We start from the raw sequence: 17284 nt of genomic DNA, 5'->3' as shown, positions 1-17284 counted from the left end.
GTTGAATGTGTGTCTACAAGTCTCACATCTCCTAGGAGTCCAAGGACCTATCTTTTTCTCTAATATGTCTTTAGTACACCCCAATGACATCACTATTAAATGTGTTCTTGACTTAACGTCTGCAAATGCTTAATGTCTCCCTTTTTTTATTTTTTCTGCTTTCCTGAGCACTAGGTGAGGGACAAGAACGACTCTACAGAACTTCCCAGACAGGTTAAATGAATCAGTCAATATTAAGGCTGTAAAGGAAAGGACAGCAGCCAGAGACAATAGCAGTAACAGTGTCAAGAAGAGACCCGGAACTCTCACACTTTGCCTTGCTTCTTCTTTTGGTGTTTCCATACAGTGTTAGCAAACTGAAAATAATGTCTTCACAAGCATTTTCTAGGGTATGTGGGTCTGCTGCGTTTGATGTCTGTGGGAATTAACCTTCCAGTATAGCAATCGAAAGCCAAATAAAACAAAGGATTTAAAAAAGATTTTTTTGACAGTTAATTTTTACCTTGGTTTTATCTTTAGTACATATATTAGTCACCACTGTTTGAGTTGTAGGCTGTGGCTCTTTTTATATATTCATGCCCTTTTCTCTCTCAATCCAGGGTGCTTTTGAATATGTGCATTTAAAGGCTTCTCTAGCAATGTTGTGCAGCCTAGACATGGGGTGGGGGGCAGGGGTGCGGGTGGGGGTGGGGAGTGGATTTAGATGTAGAAACTTATTGAGGCTGGGGGATTCATATTTCAAGGAACTTTATTCAGATTATTTGCCTGAATTGTAAAGTGTGAGTATGCTAAGTTATAAATATCTTTATGAGGCTGTAAAGTCTGCCTAACATCACTAGGTACCGTACTGAAACCTAGAGTCGTTACAGAATATGTGGTGCATGAAGAACCGACAGGGTATATGTTTCACAGAGTTGTTCTGCACTGGAGCCGGGAAAGGACAGAATGACTTGGTGACTTAGTCACTAAAAGAGTACGTCATGGAGAGTCTTCTTTTACACACCAAAAAAAGGATCAACAGATCAATACACTTTGTGTGTGTGTGTCTATTCATTATCTATCTATCTATCTATCTATCTATCTATCTATCTATCTATCTATCTATCTACCTATCTACATGCCTACCTATGGGGACAGGGTTTTTCTGTGTAGCCCAAGATGACCTTGAACTTACAATTTTCTCACGTCCAACTCTTGAGTTCCAGGATCATAGGCACTCAACTCCATGATCAGCTATTTATTTTTTTTTAACAGTGTAACAAACAGGATCCATAAAATTTTGTCAATAAGAGAAATTTTTTTAGAAGGTATGTGATCAAGTATTTTTCAATGATGTACATATGAAAAGGCAGAAGATCTAAGGCCAGTAACCGTTCTCTTGAGCTTTCTGTGAGAGGTTTCCATAGAAGTTAACTGTGGGTCAAGATTTGTCAGAGAGATGGTTGGAAAACTCATATAGTCACTACTTCTAGTAAAAACCTTATTTGATTGCTTCATTCATGTGTTATTGGATATTCTCTGGGAAGAGAATAGAGAGAGCGCTTGCTTTTTGCCATGTGCTTAGCACTGTTGAACTCTGCCCATATAATGTTTCATCTAGTTCTTCCAAGGGTCTGGTAACAAGGACACTGAATTATCTCATTTTATGGTGAGAAACCAAGCTGCAGTCCAAAGCCAGGATACGAAAGATTTAAGAGTCAAGTCAGATGTTTGCAATCTGGTGATGGTGGTCTCATGGCTGTTACTCTTTGGGCATGGTTTGAGTGCAGAACCACATAGGCAGGCTGAATAAATCTTTGTGGTTCCTGCACATCCCTCCAGTTCCATGCCAATAGCTGCTGCTCCAGCAGTTTTTAAATGTGATTTGATAGCTATGTTTTAAACCTGTGCAACAATTAGGAGACATGCTAAAGGTTTTATTTAAAAGGACACAGATTTTGGTGCTTATGTTAATAAAATTTGTTGTTGATTTCAATAAAATGTGATAGGTTTACGTGCCAAATCTCTATTTTATGTTCTCTTCTGCACTGACCTCAGGCTAGCCCTCTTTCTCTTGCTTTGAAATTAAACCTTAAAATATTTTTTATCAAACTGATAAACAGAATGTAGAAAAATAAATAATATAAAAACAATAACACATGAAGAAATAAAACGCAAAGGTTAGTCAGAAAAGAAAAGGGACACTAACTCAAGCAAAACCAAATGAAATTTTATACGCAGACAAAACATCCCCAAACAATGGTCATTTCAGACCATGGGAAGAACAAACACAAGTTTGAATGCTTCAAACCTTAGTTTTATATTTTGATAAAATTCACTACAATTGACAATGTCTCTACTAAAAGTCTTTGGTACAATGGGCTGGGCAACTCCCTCTGTGACTTTCCCTTCGGTTTGAGATCACCTGTAAGTGTTCTACAAAAGAGGAGGTGGCAGAGTCTGAAATTTGAAAGTGCCACCAAATTCCCTTCTTTTTCTCAATGACAGCTATGCTCTGTTTTACAACTTCCACTTTGTAAGAGTTCTTCTAAATCAAGCTCTGGGATTTGTTCTTTCGGGCATCCTGCTCAGCAGTCCTCGTGCCTTGTGATAATACTTCTGCTCTGTTTACCAATAGTGTGAGCTGGCCCTTGTGGTTGGGGCCAAGTCAGTCTGGTAGTTGCTGAGAACTTAATTCGTCTGACTTTAAGGAGGGTGCCATGACCCTGGAAGGGGAACCTGGAAGACCCAGAGTTCCTGAGACAGATCATCTGTGCATGGGGAAATAGGTCATAATGAAGTTTAAGAACCACAGTTTGGGTTTTCCCTGGTATCCCTGTACTGAATGACTTCTAGTCATTGTCTTTTGTGAAAAATCACACAATCATCATTGTTTCATGGAGGAACCTTGGCATTAGTGACTTTGCTGTTTATGGTCTCTAACCTAATTGGCATAGTTCCATGAGGTTGCTCTTTCTGTCTTAGCTAGGCTTCTATTGCTGTGAAGAGACACCATGACCATGACAAATATTATAAAGGAAAACATTTAATTGGGGCTGGCCTTACATTTCTGAGGTTTTAGTTCATTGTCATCATGGTAGGAAGCATGGCAGCGTGCAGGCAGGCATGGTGCTGCTGAAGGAGATGAGAGTTCTATATCCGGATCTGTAGGCAGCAGACAGAGAGAATGTAGTGATATTTTTGTTTGTGTTTTAGCAGATAAGGTTTGCCTGAAGATCAGAATGCAGAGTTAAGTCACTAGAGGCTAGGGAGTGGTGACACACACCTTTAGTCCCAACACCAGGAGGGTGGAGACAGTAGTAATATGGCTGGTCGGAGAGAGAAATGTAAGGCAGGAGGAGACAGGAACTCATTGCAGTCTGAATTTTGGTGAGACAGTTGCAGTCTGAGGTTTGGTGGAGATACAGCCTGAGGACAGGATTGCTCCTTCAATCCGAGCACTGGTAGAGATAAAAGAACTCTCTGCTTCTCTGATCTCCTTTACCTGACTCTGTGTTTTTATTATTAAGATCTACTAGAATTCATGCTGCAAGAGAGTGAGCCACTGGGCCTGGCTTGAGCGTCTGAAACCTCAAAGCCTGCCTCAGTGACATGCTTCCTCCAACAAGATTATTATGTTTGGAATCTCCAGGGACCCCCATTTCAGACCCTACCCTCAGCACACCGAGCAGCATCTCCCCTGAAACTGCCCTTTTCAAACTCCACCCCTGAAAAGGCCTGCCAAAAATCAGCTCCTCCTTAGGGTTGCTCAAGACCACACCTGTAGGCTACTTAAGACCTGGTAGCCATATTTATCATGTGATACCTCTCTTGCCCTCCTGAGGGTCACTCAGGGGTGCTTTTCTCTGTTCATTAAACCTGGATTTATTAATTTCATTTAATTGGCTTATTATATCTTCATTAAACCTGGATTTATTAATTTCATTTAATTGGCTGATTATATCAGCAGTGATGCAATAAATGGGGATTCAAAACTTATCACACACCTCTCTAACAAAGCCATACCTCCTAATAGTGCCAGTCTTTATGAGTCTATGGGGACCATTCTCATTCAAACCATCACACTTTCCAAACTTGTGATTCTGTTCGGTTAGTGACTATTTCTAAATCCTGTTCAGGACAAATTTGCTTGTGTAAAAAGCTGAAAAAAGGAATTGTGAATCTATATACAATGACTGAACGTTTTCTTCATTGAAAAGTTGATATACAGATACTTGGTAAACAGAGTAGCAGCCATTACAGAAAGCCTTGGATTGAGAGGGATGCAAACAGATACAGACTAATTTAAAATTGTGCTGAAGTGGAAAATATTTTAGTACTAGCTAACTCATGTATTAAATTTGCACCAAATGAAATTTCATTATATAGATCATAATACAGTCGAAGTAAGAATACAAGTACACTGAAAGCTAGATAAATATATTTTCTTTATAATTATCCTAAAAAAAACTATTTGTTGAAAAAAGTTAACATTACTGGGTTGGCAAGATGGCTAGGTGAGTAAAGGTGCCTGCATGCCACCTTTACTTGACCAGAGTTCAATCCCTGGAACCCACATGGTAGGAGAGACCTCTTTCCCACAAGCCACCCTCTCACCTCCATACAGGCACCCAGGGCACAAGCTTGCTTCCCCTCTCCTCAGTAGATGTATACATTAAAAAAAAATAATGCTATTGCATTATAAATTTTTTCTTGCTGTGATATAGAGAACCAGCAGTCACAATATATTGTGACTTCATAGGTGTTTTGCTGTTAGGTTAGGGCCTCAGGACTAATTCTCACTAATGAACAAGGAGTAGAAGAAACACATGTCTCTTTTGGGACAAGGGGAACCAAGAGGCCACATATTGCAGATGGTACAGGCATCACAGAGTAGAGCCTCTGCCATTCCTGGGGACACTATGTGAAAGACATATTTGGCTGCGTGGTATTGAGCATGAAACAGCAAAAAAGTAAACTTTTTCAGATTCGAGCACTAACTTGTCTCCCCCCTCAAAAATACACACACACACACACACACACACACACACACACACACACACACACACCTTAGCCAGCCTCTCTAACTAAGACAGCAGTTAGGTAGGAAGTACCAAGTATCAGTTATTAAGTTATTACAAAAATATTAAACCCAGTAATTGTTGTTACCAGGGCACAGTGAGAGCACTGAACCAGGCCACTCAGTGGGTGGAAAGCAAAGTTGATTTGGGGAAACAAACTTCTGGGCTGACCCCAAGAACAGAGGATGCTGACCGGTGAGAAGATCAGAGGATTTTATGTGAGTGGGGTACGATCTTTGAGCTGATGTAGGCTGTTTGGGTTAATCTGGAAACAGATGAATGCTATTGCCTGAGGTAGTTGACCTCTGAGGGTGCATAAGGGAAGCAGTGGTTTTCCTGGTAAACACAAACTCGCTTTGTGATCCCAAGGAAATGCTGAGTTTAGTTTTCTGTTTACCTACTCAGGGGACATTGACAGCAGCACTGCCATTTGAGAGCCTACTTTGGACCTAACAATTATGAGTTCCTTTCTCTTGTTCTGATGGTCTTTGTGCTGTGGAGGATACCCGGTTCTTGCCAGCTGGCAGCTGAGACATCCTGCTGTTTCATCTTGAGGTCCTGGTCCTGTTTGTCTGAAGTTGAGGAAGACACTGTAGTGCCTACCTGGCGTAATCTCAGTTGATGCTGTTCACAAAACTCATGTCCCTGTCTTGTCACAAACAGCAGCTGGCTCTTGGTACTTTTGTATTGTATTGTATTGTATTGTATTGTATTGTATATTGTACTGTACCATACTGTACTGTATTGTATGTGTTTAATCTTCTTTCATACAATATATCACAACCAAAGCCTCTCCTCTCTCTTGTCCTCCCAATCTTCACCCATCTCCTCTCTCACCCAGATCCATGACTCCTCTGTTTCCCTTCAGAAAAGAGCAGGCCTCCCAGTAGTTTCAACCAAACTGAACATAAGAAAATGCATAAGCTAGGCATACACCTTCATATCAAGGGTAGATGAGACAGCCCAGTAAGAGGAAATAGGTCCCAGGAGCAGGCCGAAGCATCAGAGACACTCCCCACTACCATTGTGAGGAGTCCAACAAAAACCCAGACTAAAGGACCATGGGCACGCATGATGCCTCTGAAGTCTTGCCCAGCCTTCAAGGTGTAACTGAGATTCGACTAAGTTTTGATGCCAGTGAAGCAGTTTACACATCTACATTCCTTATGTTCCTTTCTAAAACTTTAAAAGCCTGAAAGCAGAAAGCTTTATCAGCAAAACCAGGCATGATCTGAAAAAAAAATTGGAGATGAAATTTGAGTTGAAATGACTTGTCTTCATTGAGTTCTTCTCTCAGTATTTTCAAATCCTACCTAGAGTGCATCTTCATGCTTTTTTGATTGTGATATTGTGATGCAATACTTATGTTTTTCTGGGCAGTACATTCTGTCTAAAACTGGAAGCCTTCTTAGTCCAGACACTCATCTGCCTTTAGCGATTACGGCAATGACCTTGTGACTTGGTTGTTTTCCCTCTGGAGAAACCACTTTCTGCTTCAGATGTTGTGATTTCGTTGAATGTGCTTTAAGCAGAACTAACTTCTAGTCTAGGCTTGGAAATTTGAATAATGAAGAAATATGTTTTAGTGTATGGGCACAGATTTCTACAAGTCTCAGACTTAGTTGCCCAGCACTGCGCTTGCTCTGTGTTCCTGTAAGGGAGCTTAGGCTGTATTGCGAGCCTCCTCTCCCTCTGCCTGCTATCAGGCAGCTTATTTCTGTCAAATCAGCTTCTCCAAGGCTTCATGGAGTCAGTGCATTCAGAGAAACAAGACTGAGTTTCCTGTTTCTGTTTTGGAGTTCTCTTGGAGGCACAGGAGCTTTCTAGTAGCTTCCTAAGGTCTTCTTAGACACAGCCCTAGACAGTTTCTCTCTCACTCTGCAGTTTTAACTCTACCGTCACTAGAACCTAATGCAGGATATGTACTTTAAGATTACACTGGACCCATTGCCCATTTGATATATATTGTGCAGAGTGCTTTATACCTTTCCCAGCCCATCTGTCCTCTCTCCTCTTCTTCAAGAGGTTAGAGGGTCCAGGTGCAGGCTTGTGTCTTCTTTGATTCTAGAAAGAGTCTTAAAGAAATAATTTTCAAAAAGAAGAGGAATAATAGACTTTTTTCTAAACTTCAATGAAAACTGAGTTTTGTTTTTCTTTTTCTTTTGCACTTAAGAAGGAAATCTCATAAAGCTGTCAGATGTGATGCAAATTTACAGAATATCCTTTGAGGTGTAAACTATGCGCAACCCAAGCATGTGTGAATGGGATTCTTTGTTCTCGGCTGTGATTGTTTTGGCTCTGACTCCGAGGGATTAATGTTATCTGATCCCTGGGTAAAGGGTGGGTGGGATGCGCCTACATAGCGCATTAGAGTCCCTTCTTGTTCCTACTGAGGGTCATCCAATCCCTAGGCTGCAAAAGCCACCTCCCCTGCAGAGTTTGAAGCTGTGTTTGTTCTTACATGAATGTTTTCCCAAGTAGTTTCCAGAGGGACTCAGAGGAGGCCACTGAGCAGAGGTCCCCTTTCTCACTCACGTCCCAGTGCTGGCCTCACCTACACCAAAGCCATATTTAGTGAAATAGCCTTTTCTGCCTTGTGGGCCACATAGGATGGAACTTAGAGAATGCTGCTAACGACAAATGGATGGAACTAGAAAAGACCATTCTGAGTGAGGTAACACAGACCAGAAAGACAAACATGGTACTCACTCATAAGTGGATATTAGACACAAAAGCAATTGATAACTAGGCTACAATCCACAACCCCGGAGAAGCTAGGTAAAAAAGAGGACCCTAAGAAGGACACACATGGAGGGCCCCAGGAAAGGGAAATAGTTAAGATCTCCTGGGTAAAATGGGAAGGGGAGTAAAAGGGAGGTGATGGGGAGAGGGACATGAGGGCTCCAAATGGCTGAGTTGGGGGAGGGCCAGAGAGCAGGAACAATGAAAGAGATATCATGATAGAGGGAGCCATTAAGGATTTAGGGAGAAACCAGGTGCTAGGAAAATTCCCAGGAATCCACAAGGATGACTCCAGTTAATATTCCTAGCAATAGTGGAGAGGTTGCCTGAACTGGCCTTCCCCTATAATCAGATTAATGACTACCCTAATTGTCATCATAGAACCCACATCCAGTAACTGATGGAAACAGATGCGGTGACCCAAAGCCAAGCACTGGGCTGAGCTCCTGGAATTTAGTTGAAGAGAGGAGGAGGGAGCTTATGAGCAAGGGGTGTGTGTGTGTGTGTGTGTGTGTGTGTGTGTGTGTGTGTGTCAAGATCATGATTGGGAAAACCAGGGAGACCCAAGCTAGTGGAGCTCACGGACTTTGGACTGACAGCTGGGGACCCTGCATGGGATCAAACTAAGTCCTCTGAATGTGGATGACAGTTATGCGGCTTGATCTGTTGGGGTGGGGCGAAGGGACACAGGCAGTGGGACCAGAACTTAGCCTGAATGCATGAACTGGCTTGTTGGAGCCCATTCCGTATGGTGGGATACCTCGCTCTGCCTTGATGCAGTGGGGAGGGACTGGGTCCTGCCTCAACTTGGTATACCAGACTTTATTGACTCCCCAAGGGAGGCCTTACCTCCTCTGAGGAGTGGGTGAGGGTGGGATGGGAGAAGGATGGGCAGGAGAAGGGGAGGGAGAGGACACTGGAGCTAGCACATAAAATTTTTAAAGTTTACATAAAAAAGAATGTTGCTAAGAAAAAGTATTTTGACAACTCTAACTGGTCTTATAAGTGGCATTCCAGATCCTCGCAGTTGTGTTGAAATGCATTCATCTCTAACTAACTGTTGACTGACAGACTCAGTTTCTCCTTTTTCAGAATATGAACTGTTAATTCAGAATCTGCTAACTTAGTGATGAAATCTTCCAGGTATATTTGCTCTTGTGAAAGGATTGTGTCCCAATGAAACCACCATGAATTGAAAAGATCAAAAGTTAAAAAAAACATTTAAAAAACTTAGCCTACCAAATTACTGAACTCTGTGGTACACTCTCTCTATGCTGCTGGATGTTTACCTGTGGGACTATATGGCTAAGTTGGGGCCATTTAGCATGGGGAGTGAGGACTACATGGCTGAGCTGGAGCCCCTTAGCATGGTGACTGAGGTCACTACTGTATATCATCAACCCAGGTAAAGAGTCTAAGTTCCAAACTCAAAATATAGTCTCTAGAGTCAGCCATGATGGTACAAAGCTGTACTCCCAGCATTCAGGACGTATAGGCAAGGGTGTCACTGGTCTAAGTAGTGAGCTAGGACCAGCTGGGGCTAGTGAGACCTGGTCTCCAAAATAACCAAGTAAATAAAATATGTTGTCTCCTGGACACATACCGTTATCCACAATGCCATCGCAAAGTCCTGATCAAACCATGCTAGAGAGCTTCTTCTTGCTCTTGCTCTCCCATTATCTTCTAAAGCCTTGACTGTTTGTTCATGGGGCCCAGAGTAGAAATGTTTAGAACAAACAAAGATGTTCCTACTCCAAGAATTACTATTTTAATCACCATGTCTTTTTCTTTTGGGCCAAACATTGAGAGTGGGAGGAAGTTTCTGGCACACTCACAAGGCAAACAGGGACAGTGTGAATGTTCTGGGCAATCATACCGGTACTGTTTGCACATCTCCTTTTCCTTTGTCACCCATGATCTTGTCCTAACTTTGACCCTGTCCTTACTGCCCTCGGATCGTGTCTGTTTTTAATATGTTATCCAGTTGCTCCTTTTCTGAATGCATTATCAGATCTTACCACTCATAATACTCTTTGGGGATTACGAAAGATCCTTTATTGACTTCACATTTTTATAGGGCATAATTTGAACTTTTTGTTTAGGGTCACACAATTATTAATGATATAGAGACCAAGACTGGTAATTAATAATTACTATGTGCCCTTTTCACAATACTTAATACAATAGGGCATTTTACAACAATTCTATGGGCTTAGTAGTTTTATCTCCAGATTTAAAAATAAGGAGACAGAGTTTTGAGAGATGAATTATTTTTCCCAACTATAGGACATTACTATTATTTACCACTCATCTTCTCCTTGTATATGCGAAACACTGAAGTCTTCACAGATGGCAGAGTTGAGCTAACCACTGTTTTCTATGTCCCTCTTCCTCATGCTGGACTGAGAAGAAATTTGATATACTGGTCAGTCTCTAATGAATTCCCAAGATTCAGATCACTTGTCCCTTCGCTTTAAACATTTGTCCCTTCGAAGGAGAGTGATATACTACTACTGTGAGTCAATAATCCTCTGCAGGCTTTCGTATCATGAGATGGTAAATTCCAGGTATGGGAAGTGTCTTCCACCCTGACTCATAACCCATACCATCTACTGATTTCATTAGAAGACATTCATTTCAGGAAAGTGAGAAAAGATTGAAGAGAGACTGTTAAGCTACAGGGCTGTTTTTACTATAGATGATCTAGTGACTAATAACTTTCCCTTTTATTACAAAATTCTTTTTTAAAATAGGAAGACTGATGTGCCTTTGTAATGAGTGGGTGCATACCCATTCAAATACTCAACATGGAAATTTCTCTTATTTTCTCAGGATGGTATTTCTTTTAATAAAAATTTAATTGTGGTAAAAGTATATATAAAATAAAATTGAACACTGTGGTGGTTTGAATGAGAATGACTCCCATAGGCTCATATATCTGAATGTTTGGTTCCCAGTTGTGGTACTGTCTAGGAAGGATTAGGAGTATGGCCTTGTTGGAAGAGTTGTGTCACTGGGTGTGGGCTTTGAGGTTTCAAAAGTCAGACCCAGCCTCTCTCTGTGTGTTTCTGCTTGTGGATTAGATGTAAGATCTCAGCTATCGCTCCAAGCCATTCCTGCCTGCCTGCTACTATGTTTCCTGACATGACGGAAATGGATGAGTCTCTGAAATGTCAAGCGTGCCCCCAGTTAAATGCTTTCTTTGTTAAGTTGCCTTGGTCACAGTGTCTCTTCACAGCAATGGAACAGTGACTAAGACACTGTCTTAATAATTCTATCATAGGTTTCAGAAATGCTATGGACAAGAGCAAAATTTTTGCTGATTCTTGGTTTTAAAATAACTTAAACATGGATACAGAAGGGAATGAGAGAGAGAATAAAAGAGAGAGTGGGAGAGAGACGGAAAGAAAGGGAGAGTGAGAGAGAATGAAAAATGAGGGAGAGAGAGAGAGAGAAGTGCATCTGGGTAAATGTGCCAGCAGATGGAAGAGGCAGAAACAGAAGCTGCCCTTTCAGTAGAGCAAATGTAAAAAGATGCCACTTGGAGAGAGAAGCTGGGCACACTGGGAGAACAGAAAGAATCTGACCCAGGACATTTGTTCCTTGTAGTTTTTATTGAAGGGAAGGCATAGTGCCATTCTCCCAGGGTGATATAAGCATTTGGTACAGAAGCAAGAGTCTCCCTTTTCAGGCTAGCTAAGCATGAGGTTTTCAATGTTAGTATTATCTGCCTTAACCTTGAGCTCACCTCAGGCCCTGTCTAAGGGAAGAAGGAATAATTATTAACTGTGTTTATTATCATCAGTTTACCTTTTAGCTTTAGGGCCAGGAAGGAAAAACTAGCAGTATATAGTGCCATGAGCTTTACTTTTAGCTCTGTTAACCTGGTCAGGATAGAATCACTAATTGTGCTTACGGCCATCAGTTTACCCCTTTCCTTGTGGCCAGTTTCAGCCATCTCTAACATTCTAGTTAGCTTCGAACATCTGATCTCCATTTCTGACTGAAGGCCTGTGCTGGTTTCTTCTCTACCTAGCTATGGAGGCCACACAATACATGGGAAGCGGCTCAAGAGAGTTTGCGTTCTAGGGCTTGAAATCTGCCTCCTTTTCAATTTTCGAACTCCCTATGTGAAAGTCTGCAGGCCATTGCCCTTAGGGGTGGGGCTTCGGTGTGGTCTAAAGTCCATCTCTCATTAAAGGGACACAGTGGAAATCTGCATCTCTGAATCTCCTCTTCAGCTGTCTCGTGCTTTTCTATACTTTAAGCTTCAGGCTGGCCTTCTGTTTCTTTGAGACAGGATTTTCTTTTTAATACAGGAATACAGGAGGGTTCTTGGAAGGACGTGAGAGGACCACCCTGCCTCTGTCACTTTTGTAAAGGGAGCCACTGACTCATCTACCATGCTGTTGGTTTCAGAGGATGCTCACATATTAATATTCATAGGTATCAAATGGTACCAGGGAAGAAGATGGATGCAGAAAGCCCCATTTGTTTTTCATTTAAAAAATTTATTTTGAGGCTCTGCAATGATTTTGTCAGAAGTCAAAAGAACCTACCCTCCACTGAAGGGCAAACTGTAAATCTGGGCAGCTTCCCCGAGGAGGAAGATGGAGAAGAGAAAGGAAAAAGTGTCATGTTATTAAACTGGCATTGAGAACAGTCACACGGTAGACAAGTAGTTATTTAGTAGGGAGGGGAGCTTTAGTGAAAGAGCAAGGAAACACACAGTACCACTGAAAACACACGTGGGCTCTGGCCAGCATCTGAGAAAAGACAAGTTATGTTTTTGAGTGAGGACTCAGAACGACTTGCCGGCCCGGCAGAGCCTGGCAGCGGCCCTGTGTTGAACGCCCTTCTCACTCCCATCCTTTCTGCCTAGTAACACCTACAAGTGTAAACTGTATTCACGTTGCTATGTGGTCAGTTTCTAGGACCTTTCTGTCTTGCAAAACTGAAACTAATTCTTACTTATTAAACAACTTCTCATTCTCTCTACCTTCTCGCCTCTCTCATCAGCCATCCTACTTTCTGTTTCTGTGAATGATGGCTCTAAATAGATCTCATAAAGAAACTCATACACAGCACTTTAAAAATACTGTTTTGAGAGTTCCATACAATGTGTTTTCAACATGTTCTCCTTTTCCAAACCTCTACAATAACCACCTCTCTGTCTTCCCGTTCTTTGCCACCCAGCTTTGGGATTTCTTCTTTCCCTGTCGAGTTCAGTTTGTGTTGTACAGCTAGTCTTGGGAGTGGGGGACTGCCAGAGTATATGATCTTCTTATCAGGAGTGGCATCATTAAAGAAAACCGACTCGTTGTCTCCCGGAATCTATCAAATGCCAACAGAGTTTTGGCGTTCACCTTACCCTGTGTGCTAGGATTTTCTCTGACTGGAGCCAGCATAGATCCTGTGCATGCTCTCACAGTTCCTGGGAGCTCGCATGTGTAACTGCCCTGTTGCATCTGGAGCACACCATTTCTTCAGTGTTACTGACCACTTCTGGCTCTTACATTCTGTCCCCTCTCCCGTAAAGATTCCTGGCTCCGCAGGGAGGATGTGATGTACTTTATTTCATTTTATAGACTGTCTTTAAAGTTCATTCTTATTGTAGTGTGTGTCAGAATTTACTTTCTTTTAAAAGCTAATTAATACATTATTTTATACATTTACTGTCTCTGAACACTCTGGGCTATGGGAAACAGCTCTACTGTGATCATAGGTGTTCAAATATCTTCAGGTCTTTGCTTTTGATACACACACACACACACACACACACACAGACAGAATTACTGGCTCATTTTATGATTCTGTTTTTGAAGCTGCTAAAGAACACCATTCTAGTTTGCACATTATTGATGTTATTTAACTTCTTGATGCACAGTTTCTAATTTCTCTATACCATTTTTAAATACTGTTATTTTTACTTTTTTTTTCCATAGTAGAAATCTGAATGCACACTCTAGATGTGACTTACATAAGAGAAATGATCAGACAGGTTCTTTGTATTATAGATTTTTCTGACTCATGTGTATCATACATATTGTTTTTTTATATCCTCTTCTGTTTTGATAAAAAAATAGTGATGCTCATGGAAAAAGCATAACTGAGTTCAATAAAAAAGTTTAGGACTGGATCAGGCATGGTGGTACAAGTCTTTAATCCCATCTCTCGGGAGTATCTTTGAGTTTGAGACCACCCTGATCTGGCACAGCCAGGGATACACAGAGAAACCCTGTCTAAACCAACAAAAACAAGCAAACAAACAACCAAAACTCCAAGACCAAAGCAAAATAAAAGAAGCACACATAAAAAAGGTTCAGGGCTGGTAAGATGGCTCAGTGGGTAAGGGTGCTTGCCACCATGCCGAACGATCTGAGTCTAATTTCTGTAACCCACATGAAAGAAGGAGAGAACAAAATCCCACAAGTAGCCCCCTGATCATGTCCTGATCCTATCCCTATCACACCCAAACAGATACAAGTTCATGTTTTTGTTGAAGTAAAGCCTATGTAATCAGGCAGTGGACAACAAAACTATAGCCCGTGAATTCCTGGAGATGTTTTCCTTAAGTGTGTTCAAGGTGCCTAAGATGCGCTTGCCAGTTTCTACAGTGTTGGCCTTTGAGAGATCTGACTATATCAAATATTAGAATCACTCAGCTCTCTCTAGCTGTGCTAGCTATTTCCCCTTCGCTACATCAATTCCATCAGAAGCATTGATAGAGGGAAGGGCAAGCTTGTCCCATGGTTTAAAGTGTAGTATCAGTAAGATAGAGAAAGTGTGGTGGCTGAGACCAGCTGAGTCTAGTTAGGGTACTGGGTGGTTGTGGTGCAGCTTCCTCATGCATTTACAAGCCAGGACAGAGACGGAATACGAGTGGGGAAGGACGAAGGTAACATCTAGGCCCGCCATCCAGTGACCTCTGCTTGCCAAGCAGACCTCGCCCTTTAAAGTTTTCATAATGTCCTAAAGCAGTGCCACCTGTTGGGCAACAAATATTCAAACGCACGAACCCGTGGGGCACATTAAACATTCAAATATAACATTCTACCCCTGACCCCCATAAGCTCAGGACCACCTCACAATGCAAAATATATTCAGCTCAACTTCAAGCAACCCCACAGTTCTACAGTTTGAACACTGTTCAAAAGTCCATTGTACAAATTCTTTTATGAGACTTAAGGCACTCTCTTAAGTGTGTGACACTGCAAATAAAAAAGTACATACTTCCGACTACTCTGATCTGAATGTCCCCATTCCAAAAAGGAAGAAGGAAGAAATAGCATAGCAAGAAGACACCAAAGTAAGGCTGAAACCCAGAGGGACAAATCCCAAACCCTGCAGCTCCATGGTCCAGGATTGCAGTGGTGTTGATCTGGGTTTCATCCCTTCAGTATAGCTGTCTGCAGCATACGTGGCCTCTCTCTTGGTCCAGGTCCTCTCGGTATCTCCAGCTTTTTTCAGTGGACATTATGGTACCTTCAACATCCTGGGGTCTCCACTGAAACTTAGATTTTGCCTTCCCAGATTCATGCTGCCTACTTGAGAGCTCATGTAGAGAATCACACACCGTCACACACTTTGTGGCTTCACTGAATTTCTGAAACCTTGCCTTGATTCAAATCTGTGACTTCGTAACTCTCCTATTTTGCATGTCTGGAAAACATGTGCCCCAAAATGATGATGAGTTTTACTGTCACCTTGGGGTGTAGCCCAGTTCCTTGTACCACAACTGCAATTGCCGTTATGTGTCTCTGTGGCTGAACCTGGGCAAACACTTCCGTAATCTGACGTTTTCTGATAGAGAACCCTGGCATTCTTCTGCCAAATTATATGCATCTTTTTCTATCTTGGACGCTTCGATGAGTAGGATCTTATCCTCAAGTAACTGCAGAATGACCCCATTTCCCCTTCATTGTATTGATACGTTCACCATTTTTGTCTACACCCACATCAGAAGGAACTATAAACATACTCAAATATCTTTCCTTTACTTGAAAACCCATACATTTGCTTGTCTTTTATTTCACTTCCATTTTCTCTTCGTGTAAATCTCTCAGCAATCACAGGATGCGAGAAGCTAAGTCCGATCAGTAACCATGCTACTACGGTTTAGACATTATGCTATTCTGAAATTAATACCATTAATCAAATTAGCCAATTACTTTTCAATTCAGTCTTATTAAAAAAAAAACAAATGGGAACATAGCTAGATACTTTTCTAGAATACAATCTGAATGTCTTTGAGCCCAATTCCTGTTATAATCCCTTTGGCATCCCGAAACATACTCCTTCCTGCCTATCGTTCTGTGCGCATGTTGGGGTTCCCCTCCCTCTAGAATGACCCTTTTGACTCGACTTCCAGCCTGCTTGGGCTTGTCTGGTCCCACAGTTCTGCACTCCAGTTCCAAAGGCTCACACATTACAGCGGCGAGCCAACTTCTCAGAATACAAGTTCATTAGTTACCTTTCTCACTGCAGTGACCAATCACTTTACAATGAGCTTCTGAAGGGAGGAGAGGCTTGCCTTAGTCCGTGGTTTGAGGGGAGACAGGACATCAGAGTGAGGAAAGCTAGGAGGCCAGGTCTGCCTTTGCTAGGGTAGTAGCAGCTGGTGGTGCAGCTTCCTCACGTTTCCGCTGATCGGGAAACAGAGGGACTATCCATGACAAGGCTATATCCTCAAGACTCCATCCAAGTGACCTAATTCCACCAGCTGGTCTTTATGTCTTAAAGTTCTATAGCTTCCCCTAAACACCACCAGCACATGGCAAACCAGTTTTGAAACACACAAGCGTGTGGTGACATAACACTATAACACTTACAAACCACAGCACCGATAAACTTAGGGCTTACAGTGGGGCTATGTTTCCAAGCATACAACCTGATGTCTGGCGAGTGTTGACTTAGGGTCTCAGGGTAGGGCCCCTGTATGTTTTGGCAGTTAGTTCATCAGGGTCTCTATGATTGGAGCAACATGGCGAGGCTAACCAAAGAGTCAGCTTCCCCCAAGGGGTGCTTTTTTTTTTTCTTTTTTCCATGTCGTAGGTCAGACACACGACTGAGGAATTTCTGCAGGACCCAAGCTTGAAGGAGTTTGAGTTTCAGCAGTAACCAGCCACGGGTAACGAACCAGATCTGTGTTGTTCTTGCCAGAGAAATTTTTGTTCAGTTTTTCATTAGTGCTAATGAAACTCACTCTGGTCAAAGGAAATCACATGATGCTACCACAGCTGTTTCACTGAAAGCTGCTAGCATGAGCTGCAAAGCTGTTTATAACCTTGAGCTTTGGGCGTTGGCCTCAAGGAGACAAGTCACAATGAAAAATAAGTAAACTGGATAGGCGTGTTTCAAATTTAAAACTGAGAATTTGTAATCGAGATTGTTCGAAATACTCATGAAGCAATGGCTGAACAAGGTTTAGAAGTTCTTAGAAGGTGAAGACTCCTGAGATGTTAGAAATGAGAGCTCTGGGG

The 17284-nt window shown here is 42.0% G+C and overlaps 1 long non-coding RNA gene across 1 annotated transcript in view; it reads right to left on the bottom strand.

Annotated features, from left to right (window-relative positions):
• Positions 1-16572, bottom strand: part of LOC146895645 (uncharacterized) — a 43114-nt gene extending 26542 nt beyond the window's left edge. Inside the window, exons 1-2 of the long non-coding RNA XR_014997512.2 lie at positions 16276-16572; positions 3046-3144 (exon numbers count right to left, since the gene is read on the bottom strand). This is a non-coding gene — a long non-coding RNA (uncharacterized LOC146895645). The remainder of the gene's footprint in view (positions 1-3045; positions 3145-16275) is intronic.
• Positions 16573-17284: the final 712 nt, after the last annotated feature.

The sequence above is a fragment of the Myodes glareolus genome, chromosome 2, assembly GCF_982192425.1.
Source record: "Myodes glareolus chromosome 2, mMyoGla1.1, whole genome shotgun sequence".
NCBI classification, from domain to species: domain Eukaryota; kingdom Metazoa; phylum Chordata; class Mammalia; order Rodentia; family Cricetidae; genus Myodes; species Myodes glareolus.
This window is presented reverse-complemented; position numbering and strand designations above follow the sequence as displayed.